This window comes from Zalophus californianus, chromosome 7, assembly GCF_009762305.2.
Source record: "Zalophus californianus isolate mZalCal1 chromosome 7, mZalCal1.pri.v2, whole genome shotgun sequence".
NCBI lineage: Eukaryota > Metazoa > Chordata > Mammalia > Carnivora > Otariidae > Zalophus > Zalophus californianus.
In genome coordinates this window covers 47071995-47090997 of record NC_045601.1, presented here as the reverse complement: position 1 = coordinate 47090997, position 19003 = coordinate 47071995, and the positions used below count along the sequence as shown (strand labels likewise).

The following is a 19003-nucleotide window of genomic DNA, read 5'->3' as shown; positions in this document are numbered from 1 at the left end:
TATCTGCCTGGGAGGTTTACAAGGTTGAATGAAAACACTTGACTATGGAGACAGAGTTCCTAACTGAAATGAGATAGATATGGATGACTTCAGAGAATTAGACTTCACAGGTCTTGGAGACTGAGGAGATATAAAAATCGAAAGACATGTTCGAGTTTTGAGCATTAGTAACTAGAAGACTAGTACAACTCTTAATAGAAATAAGCGTATCAATCCACTTTGATGGAAGTTAATTACTTTTTTGTAGGACTGTTGAAAAACTAAATTAGATGATGCATACGAATATTTGAACATAGTGCCTGAAACATGGTAGGCAATTAATAAAATCGGGTGCCCACAAAAATGTGCAAAAGAGTGGTAGACTTCTCATTTTCTTTTCATGGAGTGTAGCACTTTATGCTGGAAGTAACATTGGCCTGAAGTCACACCCTTCTGAGGCCACGTCCTGCATAGTCCACATACTACAGTTTGATTAACCTTCCTAAATCTCAATTTCTTCATCTGTAAGTTGTAATAACAAATTTATCAGAGTAGCCTAAGTATTAGATAAGATAATAATTGTAACAGTTATTGAGTGTATTAAATTATACATCAATAAACATTTACAGAACATTTATTGTGAGTTAGCCAAATATACTAACTTCTGGGACCACTATGAATAAAAAATAACAATGTTTCTTTTATCCAAAAATTATCAAAGAAAAGGTCAGATACTACACAGCATGCAATATGAAATAGACTCAAATCCACTTCAATATATGAAGACAACTGTTCATCATTCATTGGACAAACTAACAATTCTTCTGGATCTTCTGGTTTGGGATTTTCTGTTTTTCTCAAGACTTTTCATACCTCAGGGCTGCTGCCTCTGAGATACAGCCTTTCTCTATTTTAAGCTATGAGGCTCTAGTCTAAGATTAAAGAACATTCTTCTTTCTTTTTTTAAAAAATTCTTTTAAGGTCCAATGTCTGTATCGGATATTTTGGTTCTTAATAATTTTAATCCAATATTACTTCAAGATCTTTGGTCATCTTTTTTTCTTTTTTTTAAAGATTTTATTTATTTATTTGACAGAGAGACAGCAAGAGAGGGAACACAAGTGGGGGGGGAGTGGGAAGGGAGAAGCCGGCCTCCTGCTGAGCAGGGAGCGATCTTTTGTCATCTTATTCTAAATAATTTCTTTGGGAGATTTCATGTACTGCCCTATTTTTAACAATATTTTGTAATCTGTTGACTTCCAAAGTATATATCCAATCCATTATACCTCCTAAATTACAGATTCATATTTCCAATTGAGTGCTGGAAATTTCTGCCGCACAAAAGAATTCCCTCAAATCAAAAAAGAATCGTCAACTCAACAATGGAGTATTTAAAACCTGAACTCTTCGGTACCAAATTTGTACCTCACTTTGTTATTTACTAGCTTACTGCTATTTTCTCAAAGTAGCAACCCGAAAGTCAACTCATAGTCCTTGCCTCTTTCCCACATGATTTAATTTTTCACCAAAAGTCATTTTGATTCAATCTTTAAAAACAGGTATAATGCCACTGCCCCAACCAGTCACTGCCATCATCCTCTCTTGGATTATTATATTTGCATCCTAATTGTACTGCTGTCTCTACTCCATACAGCCAGCACCTCAGAAATGTAAATTTGTCCATGACGCTCTCTCAATTAAAAGTGTTCAGTGACTCTCCATAACTCGTAGTACAAAATCCAAACTCATTAGTAAAAGAGCCTTCAAAATCTGGCTCTGACTACCAAGCCACCACATTTATCAATGCCTCTCTCCATCCATCTGTATCTTAAGCACCAGTATTAAATTAGCTTGCCTAACCTGAATGAGCTATTGAAGTTTACTACATTTTTTCATATGCTGTTAATAGTGTTTCAACTGCTTATTTTATCTCATTGAGTGAAATCCTAGAGCTAACACTCAATGAAGGCTAATTATGTCTTCAATGGTTCTACCAATTTATTCTATATGTATTTCTACTACTCATTCAACATGTTACTGTGATTGTTCATATACATTTGTCTCTCCTATGCAGACTTGAATACTTTGGGAGCTGGAACTGCATTTCTTTCTCTTTTCATGTCCAGCATTGTTTAGGTAAGTAAAAAAAAAAAATGCATGCATGAATGAAAATTGTAAGTTCTCAGTCATGCCTATGTGCGTATATGCTTATGCCTACATATACCTGTATGTGTACATGTATGTATGTAGATGTTTCTAAAGTAAGAGTCATATTTCTCCTGAGACTTTTTAATCTTTCTCAAAGTCACCTGGATCTGTTGACAGAAGCTAAGTATTTTTGGAAAATAAAGTTGGCTTGCTAGAACTGACCAGTGAAAGTCTAAGAGCAAAAAGTACCACTCTGACTTAGGAGATTGTTATAAAAAAGTTGCTTCATCTTATGAGTATTGCAAATTATAACATTCTCCAGAAATTGATGTAAGCTTGATTTTCTTGATTCATGATTTAATATTTGATTTCTTGACAACTCAAGGTATTATCGACTGGCTGCCCAATCCTGCCCAGTGTTAATGCCTCTTGCTTCAAGCTCTGCCAGGAAGACTTACTTGGCTCTTCCCATTTATATCGAGTGCCCTCTTTGAACATTCACTGTTTTCATTCACAAAAACAGCATATCTTTTATCATGTGCTTGTAGTTAGGAAACGTGCATCATACGTTCCTTTTCTTCCTCTCAAGTTGTCAAGCCTAACACTGGGCATGTTTTCATAAAACTGAGAATTAAAGAAGAAGAAGAAGAAGAAAATTCTAAAAGTAGCACTCAAAATTTCATTTCTGAGAATGAATAGAATAGAAATAGAATTTCATTCCTGAAATAGTATGTGTCAAACCATAAAGTTAGGAAAAGCACTATATCTATACTGATGGCAAAAACTATAATATTTTTGAAATTTAAATGATTATTTAACCTTGAAAGATAATGGAGATATTTTTGTGTCAGTAAAAAAGTAAAAGACCAAAACATTATTCTACAGCCTTTATTAGTGCTCTGAATCAAATACAAATAAAAAATTCATATGCCACACAATATAGTGAAGTCTGCTGTTAATTGTTGCACATGGTATTCCCACCTCAATACACACATACACACACACACATAATTTTTAAGGCTTCTTAAGCTTATTTGAGTCTTAAAATAAATATGTGTATTCAAGTGAATGAAAAACTGCTGTCTTTCTAAAGAAGCTGATAAAATATAGTATTTCTGATGCAAATCATTGAGATGATGGTTATTATTCTTAAGCTTGGGGAATTCCTCCTCACTGGAGAAGTCATTTTTTTGAATATCCATCAGCCTTGCATTGGTTTGGACAGGCCATGTAACCTCCTTGCCTGGTAATTTTGATAGATCATTCTAAATATATAAATTTTATTTTTTGATGGAACAGAGTAATGAATTCTTGCCTTTATCACACTCCAACTTCAGTGACACCAGCTCATTTCAGTTTTCTTTGTTATCCTTGATGTTGGAATTTCCCATAAATAAGGTCCACATCTACTCCATTTTCTGCATGGACATGATTGAGGAAAACGTTGTTATTATTAAATAATCATAGGGGGCTTAAGTGTGCTTAATTTTCCCTGGCCTTGTTTTTCACATCTTTATTGCTTCATCTTTACTGTTTTTTGAGTGTTTTCTTTTTCCAGAAAGTAGCTAGAGTGTGGTTTGGTGAGTTTCTTCTTGTAAATCAACATGATTAATAAACTCAATTGAATTTATTCTAAGCAAGTTTGGTCTGAAAAGCCCAGCGACTCAGGTGGGTGGGCTGCATAAACTTTGGTTTCACTGGCAAAGACTCCTGTCTCCATGAGTCTGGATCCAAACTTGTCTAACCTCCATTCTCAGAGGTCATCTGGACGAAACCTCTCTCCTATCCACAAGAAACACTTTTTTTTCTAGAATTGCTGGACTTTAGGCCTAATACTGTTAGCTTTGTGGACCCCTGGGGCTTTGTTGACCATATAGGTGCTGCTTTGTGCAAAATACTTGCTCTTTTGTGAAACTCCTCGAGGGCCTCAAGCTCTGCTAAACTCCTATGGTTGACAGATCAGGGCAGTGGAATATATCTAAATCCCTCTGTTAGGCCAACTCAGTACTTGAAATTTGAACATATGTTAAAATTCAGGATGTTCATTTATGGATGAGTGAAGTAAAGTTAAAACATAGGTGGTCTTGTAGTCGAGAATTTTATACCATAGACTTGGATTTACATTTTAATGATATTCGCCCCTTGTTGATTTGTTCAAATATGTAGATATTGTGACTTCAATTCTTTATCAAAGCCTTGATCATTTGAATTTCTTAAGAGTTCTGCAGAGACTTTCAAAGTCCTCTGTGCAAAACTTGCAGTGAATGCCCGTATATTCTAGTTTTCCCATTTTGGACATAAAGATAACAAGCATTGCAGTATTGGATATGTAAAATGCAAACAAGCAACTGCCTACAGCTAGATGACATAATTATTAGAAACAGTGAAAGGGCAATATTCATTTTTCAAGCCTGAGTGATTATTTCCTCATGTTAATATAACCTTAATCCAGATTTAATATTCTTCAGATGCACTCTAGGTATTCCCTCCCCTCTTCCTTTCCTGAACAGGTAGTTCATTTTGCCAGATTGTACCATTACCATGGTTTTCAAATTCCTGTCTTGCTCCCAGTTTCAGGATGATTTCCTGAGCTTATTACAGACGTTTCTCCATTTTACATACAAAACTATAAGTTTACACAATTTTTTTAAACACTGTTTTTCTTGCAGCCTGCATTTCGTGCCTTGGATAATCTTCTCCCTGGAACGCTCCACATTATTTCTTAATTGTGATATTGGAATCTGCTGACTCGACCATACTTGCTTCGGAGCTACAGTCTGAAGAAATGCAGGTGCTGCAAAACGGCTAGAAACTGTCACTTTTTATCCAGCTAATCACGGTCACAGTTTGATTAACTGTTTGCCTTTGTCTGCTGCCTACAGAGATGTGACTTCAGCTCTCGCATCTTGATGGCATCTGGAAATTTCTCATAGGAATGAAACTGCAGCATAATTACTTTATACAGAATAGAGAAATGAGACCATCCATTGAAAAGCTTTGTAGGTGTAAACAGGGTCCTGTACCTATGTGAGAAAATGACTGAAGAGTCTTCATTCACTAAGTAGCTCTCATTTTCTTTCAGTATATGAAAACAGTTTGAATTGATAAAGTGCCTTTTACCTAAATTTCTTAATGTACTTAGAAATTATTCTGCCCGGTATTAAGCAAACACATTTCCAGGATGAAGTTTGCCTAATTATGCACATTTAAACAAACAAACCAAAGTAATCATGAGGATATTACATTTCAGAATGAAGATCCCTAACAATTAGGTGCTAAAGGCAACTAGGCCAATTAAGATCATGCGGTAGGTCCAAGAATGACAGTGTCTTATTAAAAAAAAATATATTAATTTGTCCCAAAAGCTCTATCTCTGAAACCACCTTACCAGGGTGTATCCTCCAGAGAAATCCTTGGCTTGTTCCCAAATAAGTTATTAATGGATTGTTGATCAGCTGTGAATGTTTTAGCCAAAAACAGTATTTCGTTTAAGATACTTTTATCTGTGATATACTCTGCCAAGTTTGCTCAATTACAGTGACCGTTCTAAAAAGAAAAAGAAAAATGAATGTGAAGCCAAAGAATCCCAATGGTCACGGGCAAATACTGAATGATTTTTCTGTACCAAACATTGTATTTTTCAGTATAAAATGTGCAAAAGATGTGTAACATATGTATTCTACAATAAGGTGTATAGGGAAAAATTTGGACTTTCAGTGGGAGAAATACTATTTTTTTAAAGATTTTATTTATTTATTTGACAAAGTGGGAAAGAAAGAGAGAGCACAAGCAAGGGGAGCGAGCGGCAGGCAGAGGGAGAGAGAGAAGCGGGCTCCCCACAGAGCAGAGAGCTGGACACGGGACTCGATCTCAGGACCCTGGGATCATGACCTGAGCTGAAGGCCGACGCTTAACCAACTGAGCCACCCGGGCACCCGGGAGAAATATTATTTTGTTTTCAAAATTTTTTTTCTTACAGAAAGTCATCTTGGGAAACAAGAGCTTCAAAAATGTCGGTCTATCGCTCATAACTCAGAATGCCCTGGTTAAAATGAGTGATGGTCTTTGAAACTAGTTTGCTTTGTATTCCAATTCAGTTCAGAATATTCACTTCAAAACAAGAAAAAAGGTATTAGCAACATGTCTGTGAGCCTCAAAAGTATTTCATGTAACTAATGTAAACATTTTGATAAGCCTGTTTTTACTATATAAGACACACAACAAATTCACTGCTCGTTCATTTGCAATCATATCTCCCTCCACTGACCACTACTGGTCAGACTACTGAAAATGAGTAAGATGATTTCTAGAGCACAGTTGTGTAACCTGCAAATATTATCAGTAACAGTTTATTTAAAAATTTGAATCTGAACAGAGATTTTAGAATAGAAAAGATAGAGAAAAACATGAAGATAAGACATCTGTGGGCATACGAATTTTTATTGAGTTATACTCACCCAGATTTTTTTGTCTTTTACTTTCTGCCTCATCTTTATATCACAATATCTACAATTCTCTCATTTTCTCAGAAGTGTAAGGATACCAAACAACTCAACAAAGCATCATGATTTGTTTTGAGTTATTGTTATCCTGGATTTTAAATTCTAAATCCTGTGATCATATTTCTTCCTCCTCTAAAGCTTTGAATAATCTCAAAGAAAAACACCTCCAAAATAATTGGGTTTCCTCTGTAAATCCTGAAAATCCTACATCCGGGATTGTTTCATCTGGCACAAAGATTTGCAGGTCTGCCTAGGTGAGTAACCAACCATGCCCTAATATAGCCAGCCATGTAATTTGAAATGGAATTTGATTCCTCCAGTTTTAGAAGGAACAATCTTGTTTGAAAATGAAAACCACAGCCCATTTGTGTGACTGTTTCACCATAACATAAAATTGTCACTTTTTTTTTTCCCAGCAAGCCTAGGAAACATGAGAAAAGGTTGTTGCTCCATGGAAGAATGTCACTTGCTTACTGTGATGAAAATAGGAACTAGTTTTGTTAACTAATACTAGCAGGCAAAGGGATTTTGGAAATTTCTCCCTTGATATAAATAAAATGCAGTTGTTATTCATTTTGAAGTGATAATCCTATTAAATAAGGGGTGAATATGCATTTAACACTTCATCTAAAGTTAGAAATATACTCTGTGTATACTATTATTCTTACTCTGATTATTTCATCCTTAAAAAGTCATAAAAAGCATTTACTATGACTTAATTATCCATTATATAAAGTTTCTAGCTATGCTGTTTTTGAAAGAAAATAAGGCATTAGCTTTTTAAGCTAATTATATGTATGTATCAAAGTGAAAATACCTGATCAATAATTGGGCCTGTGCCTAAAGTTGCTGTCTCCAGATTAAGGATAAATTGACAAAAGTTTGTCCACTGACTCTCATCTGGTCCCTCACATTGAGTAGCCAGCATTTCTCAGGACTGTCATAGACCTTGAGTTTGTGATGTGGAACAGAATTAAGTTAACTAGACCACAGACATTTTGGATCTCTTACTTTGCTCTTGTCAGCCACAGGCTAAGACTGAAGTAATAGACCGCACACATCTAAGCAGCAGGGCAAGCAGTTGCGGTAGGTTTGACCAATATGCTATAAGAACTCCAGACAAAACTGTGGACAGTGACTTTTTAACTATATTTGTAGATAGAAGAAGAAATGCGTTGGCCAAAAATGACATTATAGTGCTTACAACTATTTGAGAGGAAGCTGAATATTCAATTACTCTTTTGCTTGTACCATCTTTATTAAGGAAAATGATAATTTGCAGACAAGGAGTAGAGCAATCGTGGCTCAGAGGAAATTTACTAGGTGTGGCGATTGTACATGAGTCACTAAACCAGGGTCCGTGTGAGTAGGTGATGATGCTGTTTGATTTCTGGGACTTCCCTGGAAGTCCTTTCTTTGTGCTTAATGGACAAGGCCCTGTGTTAATTTGGTCATTTGTTCATTCACTCACTCATTCAACAAATACTTACGGAGTTTACCTTCTGAAGGGTGATGGCAACTGTATTAATGAGCATGTAAGACTGATTTGGAAATTGATGAATGCTTCAGAAAGATCCAGGGGGGAAGGAATAATGAGTGAAAAGACCTGCCGAGGTCTACTTCTTCTGTTTTATTGCTTCTCACTGCCTCCCAAATATCCATCTCTTTTCCACCCTCATGACTTCTTCACAGGATATTTTCTCGGGCTCAGGACCCTTTTCTGTCCTCTGCTTGGAAAACCCATAATTCGGTTTCAAGAGCCAACAGAAATAACATAACCCCTGTGAAGCTCTCATTCCTGCCTGCTTGAAAAGGAAGGAATTTGAGGATTAGGGTGCTCTTTCCAGTTATTCTTGTCACATTTTGTGAATTTCCTTTTAACAACATTTTTCATATTACCAGTTTTTTTCTCTTACCCTGTTAGTTTATGGGCTATTTGAAAGAAAGAATCATGTATATATGTTTGTTACTACAGATCAAGGGTTGGCAAAACTTGTAATATTCACAAATATTGCCAGATTATTAATAGTTTAGGCTTTGTGGGCCTTACAGTTTTTGTCACTACTCAACTCTGCCACTAAAGCATGAAAACAGTTATAGGTAATATGTAAATGGATGGAGCGAGTGTATTCCAACAGCAGTTTTTTTTACAAACAGCAAGCAGTGGGCCAGATTTGGCCCATAGGAAGTAGCTTGCTAACTCAGTTATATGTTCTTTGTCTTTTCCTGTCTCTCATTTGTAATAAGCTCCTTCTACGTTTTGTTACATGAAAACATGTAACATCAAAACATTTTGTTTCCTGCTCTTTTGGTAGATATATATCATGCTTTAAATCCTACTATTGGATATATTTGAGAGTTCTTTTAAATGTATACTTGAAGATATACTCTATAAATAACAATGGCAAAACTTTAGGGTGGATCTATTGAGTGCCCTCAGGTAAAATGAGAAAAATAACACAAAAACCTTTCCCCCCATCATCTTCCTCTCTCATTTCTAATTTCTATTGTTGAATCATAATTTCTAAACAAGTTTATTATTTTTTAATTAGTTTTGATATTAGGCATATTTTCTTTCATGGTTTATTATGACATTTGAATTGTTTTATAATCATATATGCAAAATTACATGGAGTTAATCATATTTAAAAGAATTCAGTGAACATAATACTAATAGTTTATGCCACTTTTCTCCCATTATTAGGTTCCTTCTTTTTATTCATTTCCCAATTGGTTAAATCACATTCTCAAGTAATTGGGGGGTGCGAGAAAGTTTTTGTGGACGGTGTACATTCTGAGCCCTTGAGTGCTTGTGAACCTTTTTCTAATGCCTTAAGCACATGGAAAATAATTACCTTAATAATCAAATTTCTCTTCTTATGGTGTGTGATTCCCCATTCTGCACTCTCTTGACTTCTGTTTAAAGATAATTATTGAAAAAGGAAAATAAGCATTAAGTATTACTAAGTTCTTTGAAATACTTGTCTCCTACTTTTAAAGATTTAAAACATCTCCATCTGCTTCTCCTAGCAATCAATCACCTATAACAAGTACTCATCTCTGCCTTCTGAAATATATTAACTTCTAGGATACTAAATAGCAGTTAATATGGTTCTGTGATGAGCATATTGTAGTGGACTACCAGAGAGAAATCTAGGCAGAAGAGGGGAAAAGAACTTAGATTTGACACAGCTATATTACAAGAAGACTTTTGATTTGATTTGACCTGAGAATTTCACCAAATCTGTAGGAAAGATTGATTTTGAACACTTTTATTTTAAGTGTTATTATTTAACAAATACAGATCTCATTTAAGGGAGAATCACTTAAGATGGCATGAAGGGAATATGGATTTGAGACGAGAGATAAAATTGATTTTTTTTTTACTATATTATATTGTTGCTATAGACCTTGGGCAAATTTTCCCATTAGTTTACTAATATATAAAAGAGATATAATACCTATTTTTAATTATCTATGAAACCAAAAATCAGCAGAAAATGTAAATATAAGTTTTTATGGCTAAGAATCTGTAGTATTATTATTTTTCTTTTATTAAAATAATTCATGAAATCTGGTAAGTCAAGTAAAAGTATCACCATTATATTTTTAAAGTATCTATATAATTAATTTTTTCCACATGACATAGGGTATGATATGTACCAAAAATTATTCTTCCTTAATATCGAATAATATTTTATTTAATAATTTCACTTATTTGAATGAAATACTTCTCATCTGCTAGGCAACATGATAGACACTAAGAATGCAGATATAAAATAATATAGAATCCTCTGTAGTCCCCCCAACTTGCTTGCAAAGACTAATGTGAAAAACATAGTGTGAAAGCTAATCACTCACCAACCGGGTAGCATTGCGCAAAAAGAATGAAGATGAATTTTTACACCATGTATAAAAATTAACTCAAAATGAATCAAAGACTTAAATGTAAGTGCTTAAACTATAAAAATTATAATAATTAAAAGCTTTTGTCTCTCAAAGGATACAATCAAGAAAGTGAAAAGACAACCCACAGAGTAGGAGAAAATATTTACAAATCATACATATCTGACAAGGGTCTAGTATCCAGAATATATAAAGTATTCTTATAATTCAAACAAAGAACACAGAACTGACTTAAAAATGGGTAAGACATTTTAATAAACATTTTTCCAAAAAAGTTGCCAACAACCACATGAAAAGATGTTCAACGTCATTAGTCATTAGAGAATTGCAAACCAAAGCCACAACAAGATAACCCCTCACATTTACTGGAATGGGTAGGATAATATATATATGTATGTATATTATATATATTAATTTTCAAGGATGTGAAGAAATTAGAATCATTGTATGTTGCTTGTGAGAATGTGAAATGATGTAGCAGCTACGAAAAACAGTTTGGTGATTCCTTGAAAAATTAAACACAGAATTAACAATGACCCAGAATTCCATTCTTAGATATGTGACTAAAATAATTGGAAATAGATATTCAAACAAAATTTGTACCAGAATCTTCATAACAGTAATAATAACAGTAGTCAAAAGGTCCATCAACAGATGAATGGATAAACAAAATATGGTATATACATATAGTGGAATATTATTAAGCCATTCAAGGGAATGAAGTACTGATTCCTGCTATAATATAGATGAACCTTAAAAACATTATGCTATTGAAATAATCCAGAGACAAAAGGTCATATATATTGTATAATTCCATTCGTATGAAATGTCCAGAAGAATTAAATTTATAGAGATAGAAAGCAGATGAGTGCTTTTTTTAGGACTAGGGAGAATAAGAGGGAGGGTAGCTTAAGAATATGGGGTTTCTTTCTTTTCTTTTTTGGTCATGAACATTATCTAAAATTGACTATTGTTATGATTGCACATATCTTTGAATATACTAAAAAACACTGAATTATACACTTTAAATATGTGAATTATATCTCAATAAAGCTGTTTTTAAAAAAGTTGATTATTTCTTTTTTTATTATTATGTTATGTTAATCTCCATACATTACACACTCAATAATTATTTCTTATAGTTATTTTATCCATAGATACCCAAGATTTCCCCATGCTAATGCTGATGTCTTTTTTATCCTTCTTTATACTATCACATGAATATGAGAAGTTTGTATGTGTCATTGTGGTAACTTAGTAGGATTGTGAACTTAGTCAAGGTTTCAATGCTATCATTTACCAACTCTGTGATCTTAGGTAAGCAATGCAATCTCATCTAATACAACAGGGTTATGGTGAGCAGTTAAATGGTATATGCAAAGGCCATAATTAACAGAGAGCCTAGAATGGTGTTATCTGTTATCTATTACAAAGTAACAAAGTAACCAACAAATTAGTGACTTAAAAAACCAACCTTTCATTTAGCTCACCATTCTGATGGGTGGTTCTGGAAGAAACACCAAAATACCTCAGCCATCTCATAGGACCCCCCAATGAAAATGAATAAGCTTTAGAATAGGGTTGGAGTTAAAATGATGTTTCCTGAAATTTAAAACCATGATTTTCTGAGGACTGTAAATTTGTTACCATGAAAAACCTGCTATCTTATCTTCCTGGAAAAGAAAAAGGAAAGAATGTGTATTCTATTCTAGAAGAGTGTGGAAATTATAAGAAATCTTGAGGAAATGTATGTACAAAGCGTTCAAAATTAATAAATTTGCGGCAGGAATGAAAGTAAAATTGCACCTGCTTTTATGAGGGGGAGAGGTCATGGTGCACTGCTGTCCTCACAGCTTTCCCTGTCACACTATTTTTCCAGTTCAAGGAGCACCACACACCTGAGATTATTAGTACAAATTGGAAGAACGCTTCCCTACTATAGATGATAAGAATCCTATATTATTATCCTTAGGATATTTGTATTGTTTCCTAAAGTATTAGACAACTAATTCTTCAGCTTTATTTGCTACCAGTAATTACAAGTGATAGTGTAATTTTGGTACTGTTGTTATATCTGGATCTCTATAAACACATTTTTTAGTCCTTCCCTTATACAATTGATATTCTTTAAAATTGTTACTATATATCAGGAGTGGTTTTTTTCAAGTTTGTCTTCTGTTTAGTTTTGAACCAGAAGCAAGGAATGCTAGCTGCTGCTGCTGCTTCTTCTTCTTCTTCTTCTTCTTCTTCTTCTTCTTCTTCTCCTTTCATTTCAAGGAAGAAGCATGCTGTAGAGTATTGAATTGCCTAGTTGACAAAGTTGTTACATGCCTGTAGTTTGATACTTTTGACAAAACACACTTTCCTAATGAGTGCCAATGCTATATGAAAAGATACCCTGACTTCCAGTGCCAAAGTTTAACTAAATCTATATACAACTGGAAACTCATATATTTTTGATTTTTTAAAAATGATGCTTTAAGGTAATTGTCCATTATCTATGTGGTTCCTCCGTAGTTTTACTCTACTTAATAGTTGGAAATCCACTTTTACTACAGTTTTTTACTAGAGTCTAAGGTACATTCTAACACAATAGAAGCAATGTATTCAAATCTCTACATATGTATTTAACTTAAGGTACATGTGATATTTACTAAATCAAAAGCACCTCACGTGATACTTTACAGAGTTTTACCTACAAATAAAAATTTCTCAATTATTTTTCTTAATGCAGAAAGCTGGAGCTCCAGAGTTTTCAAGAGTTAATGGAATTTAAATTTATTTTCTGTATTCTGATTCACTGTTTTAGCAGTCTGACTTTGTCACTTGAAATTTTATAGGAAATTGCTATGAGATTACACAATTTCAGTTAACAGTAAAAAATGGCCTTCGGCACTTTTTCAGATAAGCAAAGTAATAACAAAGAGCAGTAAACATATTGTGAGATTCTAATTACATAAAAAAACTGGCTGGCTTTTCCTTAGTGTAGATATAGAAGAATTATTAATATTCATTACATTTGCACAGGTGTACTCAGGGAGTAGACAACCTAAATGCAATACACACTAGATCTCAAAAGAATTGAATAAACTTGTGCCTCTAAAGGAAACACTTACAGGGAATGATGTTATTTGCACTTTTAACAGTAATTCTATTTTTATATTTATACTCTGGAACCAAAAAAAAGCTGGTTGTGTCTTTCATTAACTGTTTAAAATTTATAATAAGGTAAAGGAAATTAATAAAAATATGATCCTTCTTATATATTAGCTTCTATACATATATTTATCTCAGAAAGAAACTTTTCTTTTTATTCTATTCTGGAGTTCATGCTAAAATGTACTCTTCTGGGAGGATATATAAAAATAGAAATAGTAATGCAAAAGGAATTCCAATAGCTCTCAAGATAATATTGTAGACGGAAAGAAAAATCCTGAAACTCTGAGAGCTTATTTATATTCAAGTTTTCAGGCCCTTCAAGTTGCTCAGGTAACAAATCTGCTACTGTGTTGAGATCTAATATCCTAGAATTTCATAAAGGTCTACACAGAATAAGTTCCAGAGATGAAAGTCGACCACCAAAAGGTTCTTGCTGCTAATTTCCAATCTGACACAAACACATTAAATTAATCTCAAAACTTGCCCAAAATATTTCATAGCCCAATTCAGAGCCAAAAATCTACTGATAGCTGTTCAGAAAACTCAAAAGCATAATGAAGAAAAGAAAGGAGTGGTAGTCATTATCCTTTTGTTAATTTCCCTGGCAGTATTATTTCACTGGTAAATTAAAATTATTTCTGAGATCAGAAAATGACATTTCAAAATAGCATCCAGAAAAAAAAATGACATAACTCCAATCAGAATCTATGAATAATATTTTGCCAGATGCTGGGAATATTGCCCAAAGGAAGCTGCAAGGTGATCGACAACCCTATCTCACCCCAGCTGGAAGCAGCTTTTCTCTGATATTAAGATTGGTATTTAGGAAAAAAAAATCTCTGTTGATGCTTTGATTAAAATGAAGAGCAAAAGTTGGGTGGGCTGGGGCAAAAGTGGGAGTTTTCCCTCTAGTGATCCTCTGTGATAATTCAGAACAGCAATGGGATTGAAGTTGAAAAATTACACTGTGCTGTCAAGCCATTTATTTTTCTATAATCTAACCCCTCAGCCAAAGGAAGTTACCAGGAATAAATGTCATGGAAGAAGGCCAGGGAGGTAGTGAACATGATGAAGAGAAGATATGAACTAAAGCATTTTTGCCGTGAGCCATGCTGACACCCTGAATGCCATAAGCTTTGGAAGACACTCTCTCCCTGGGTGAAGAAATGATAGATTAGGCAAGATGCATTGAGCCGAAGTCAACAGTGTGGATTACTAGATCTTTACTTCCCTCTCTTCCCCACTTATCTCAAACATATACCTAGCACCAAAGATGAAAGATAATCTGAAAGAAATCAAGAGAGAAGCTATGCATAGCAGTTGGCTTTTTTCCCCCAAAAAAAGATGAGACAGATGAATAAAGGTACATGAAGTACATACATCACAAGAGGAATTATCTAAGAGTACTATGGAAGAAAATAGGTATTTTGTCATAGAATCAAAGAAGTTGGCAACAATATAATATTTCCAGAACCAGATCCAAAGAAGAAGTTATAAGTTATAGGAGATGAAGAGCACAATGGCAGAAATTAGGAAAAAAATAGAGAAAAAATATTAAGACCACTGTCAAAATGAAAAGCACATTAAAAGAAACAAAAAATATTGGGGCCCAGTTGACAAGTGAGATGAAATATAAATGTATTAACTTCCTAAGTTTCTCAAATAAGTATTTGATAATACGAGATGAAGTGGGTCTCTGTGGTATAAAATAATCATGCTTACATTAAAATGTATTTCACAATATTTTTCCTACCTTTATAAAACTAATGGATTTCTTAATTCAACTTTTATTTTTACACTGTTAAATTTAAGTAAATTAATATTAATGATCTTGGTTAAAAATAGTATGTGGGGGGCACCTGGGTGGCTCAGTCTGCCTTTGGCTCAGGTCATGATCCCAGCTCCTGGGATCGAGCCCCGCGTGGGGCTCCCTGCTCCACAGGAAGCCTGCTTCTCTCTCTTCCACTCCCCCTGTTTGTGTTCCCTCTCTCGTTGTGTCTCTCTGTCAAATAAATAAAAATATTTAAAAATATATAGTATGTGGGGGCTTAAATTTCTTACATGTGAAGACCTTGGAAATCATCACTCCCATCCCTACAATAAAAAACAGCTAGACAAATTAAAACATAATGACTTTTCTTGGACGCTTTGTGAACCAGCCCTATAGTTTTCTCCTTAACAAAAGACCTCTTTGCCAGAGCGCTATTCAGAAACCTTATCCAGCAGGGAGAAAAGAATTCCTTCCCTCCAGCTCCTCCAAGCTTCCTTTCTCACTTAAGAAGGGAGAAATAGTCAACAGGGGACAGGGCTTGGAGGAAATTGATTGGGAAGGCTGAAACCAGTGTAGGAAGCAGGGAGAAAAATGTTATACCAAAGACAGAGAGTCTGAGAGACATGTAAAGACCGCAGCTCCAAAACACAGGCCATTTTACAGACTTAAATGCAAGATCACAGAATGCCTCTTCCATCCACCAGTACACTAAGGAAGCCCCGGTATAACAATCATGGACTACAGCTGCAAGACTGTGAAAGCTGTAAGGGGCAGGCCTTCTCTAAGCAGCAGTGCCAGGGGAAAGAAGCCCTAAAGGCAAGATGGCAGAAAAAAAATAAGAACACTAGAAGAATTTTAAGTCTCTACCTACAGCTACAAAAAACATTAAAATACAGCCCAGTTCAACAACATAAATTGTCACATTAAAGGCCTATTTTCCTCAGTTCTATTTCCCAATATTTGCTTTTTCACTTTCAACAAACATTACAAGACTTGCTGAAAGGCAAGAAAAAACACAGTAGGAAGGATAGGCTTAACATACAGCACAAAACAGGAAAGAAATTTTAATAAATGTCTTTAAAAGGAAAGAACATTTTAGTACATGTCAGACTAGCACTATTCCCAACTTACAGAAAAGTACCTTGCTCTCCATGCAAGGAAAAGGAAGAAGGATTTGGAAGTGAAAAGGTGGGCGTATGTTCCTTTCCCAGCACTCCAATGAGAAATTTCCAGACATGTTGTAGGGAGTTTCTATGTGGGGTCCAAGGAAAAAACATGAAGAGATGAGAGAATGTGAAATCCATCTTCTTCCCTGTGGTTATCTTCAACTTAAAAATTCTTGTTATCTGTTTTAATTGCTGTTCTGTTTTAAAAATCAGGTTTATGGATTGCCAGACTGTAGAACAATTAGATTGTCTTTTTAAAAATTGCCTTTTAAAAGGCATATACTCTATTCAAATACTATTTACTAATTTCAAAAATCTATGCTTTTTTTAAATCCATCACATATTTATATTTTTTTAGAATAAATTTGTGTCACACTCCCATTTCATTGGGAGTGCAAAAAAAAGGTAGTTATCATTATCTGTGCCTTTCATTTTTATTTTAGCTGTAGATTTAAGGGTTTCTAAAAATTGAAACAATAATTATAAATAATATTGATGTATATATTTTAAAACACACACAAAATCCCATATTCCACATACAAAAACAATTTTAACTTTACAGATGTCTTCTAGCCTTTTTTCATAAGTAGAAGTAGTTTATGGAATTGAAATTATGGGTTCCATTCACTTGGTTAACTTCTATTTCAATTAATATATTATTTTCAAAATGTAAAGTTTTCTTCATTATTTTAAATTTTGAATAGACTTTATTAATTGGAGGAAGAATTTAAACAAGGGACTCAATTGCTCAGAAGAAAGACCATGGATTAAGTTTAGATAGTACATATAAATGGAATTACAGTGAATTCAGAACAAACTCTTCCAGATCAGTCAAACAAACTTAGAAAGAAAGAGAACAAGACGAGAATACACACAGAAGTGTGAAATGGTTGTCATGCTTTTAACTTCAAAAGTGAAGGAAGCCAAGAACACTCAGACCCAACAGATTAGAAAATCAGAATCAAGGCAAAACCAGGCCCACTTCATCCTGAATTGTCTTGGTAAAAAGAATGCCACCTTCTAGTTATGGTTATTTTTATGATGATGAGAAAGAGACACATTTAAATGAAGTAATAGAGGAGGAGTTTAATAGAAAAGGACTGGAAAGTAATCTGAGGGGAGGGGGGCAGTTGTTTCACACAAGATAGAATATCTAGAAGGGCAAAATTTTAGGAATATATAAAGGGATTCACTTGAGCGCTGACAATCACCAGGGCATCTCTGGGTCCTTCTGACTTGTGTTTCCTTCTCATTCTGGAAAAATCAGTGTAGGCAGTAACACATGTCATTTTATTTCACAGTTTTCCCCTTCTGCCCATCATCATCACTCCTAAAAAGAAGAGGAGAAGTCTGGAATATTTGTATCAAACATGACACTGTTCTTTGAAGACTCTCCCAGCGAGGGCGCGGAGCAGGCTGTGTAAAAAACCAGGTAGTTATCATTACCTGTGCATATTACATCATGTTGGTATGTAACAATAAACTATCTGGAATGGCATTTAGGCTTTTTTCCATTTGTGTTGCTTTTATCATCATAAGCACAGAAGTAAGTAAGAAATATTACCATGAATTTTAATTTTTATTTCTGCTAGTATTTTTTCCAATATTAATTCCCCAAAGTGGGATGTAATGAAATGAAATCACTGTTATGTTAACTATAGTGGAATTAAAATAGAAAAAACATTTTTATATAAATCAAATAAATTAATAATAAATGTGGAAGTATTTTGGATATTATAAAGCACTTTACACACATTATTTGATTTATAGTACAGAGAAATACTTTTTATTTTTGTCCTCTCTCCCGTTAGTTAACTTTCTCATGTGGGAAGCAACAGTAGCTCACCAAAGTGAAAATATAGAATCAACATAATCATTGAGTCCTTGAGTTTTTCCCAACAAATAAATCATCTACTACCTAAAATGATTACAAATGAATCAGCAAGTATCCAAAATCAATAACAAAAAATTTTGACAGGTGTATGAGGATAGATGCTCATATACTCTTCATTTATAGTACAAATTTCATCAGTTATAAGCATATCACACAGGGATGTATAGTAGGTCCCCTATATAGCTACTTGATTTAACTAACTCTTGCCATTTTAAGACATAGTAAAATGAAGGAAACAAGTAATAAGAGTGATCAGAAAAATATAAAAAGATATATGTACAAGCTATTCATTGTAGCAGCACTGTTATAATAACTAAAGACAGAAATCACCCACATTCCTGTCCACAGATGACTGGTTTAAGGATAAACAACAGGATACCATGCAGTTGAGCAGCTATAAAAAGGGATAAAGACTCTGTCCATAAATTAAAATAGAATGTTCTCCAGGATAAATTGTTAAGTGAAAAAGCAAGATGGA

At 34.1% G+C, this 19003-nt stretch overlaps 1 long non-coding RNA gene across 1 annotated transcript in view; it reads left to right on the top strand.

Moving 5' to 3' along the window:
- The window catches only part of LOC113926357, a 30886-nt gene extending 12832 nt beyond the window's left edge, over positions 1-18054 (top strand). The window contains exons 2-4 of the long non-coding RNA XR_003521291.2: positions 2054-2115; positions 4797-4918; positions 17933-18054. This is a non-coding gene — a long non-coding RNA (uncharacterized LOC113926357). The remainder of the gene's footprint in view (positions 1-2053; positions 2116-4796; positions 4919-17932) is intronic.
- The last annotated feature ends 949 nt before the right edge of the window (positions 18055-19003 follow it).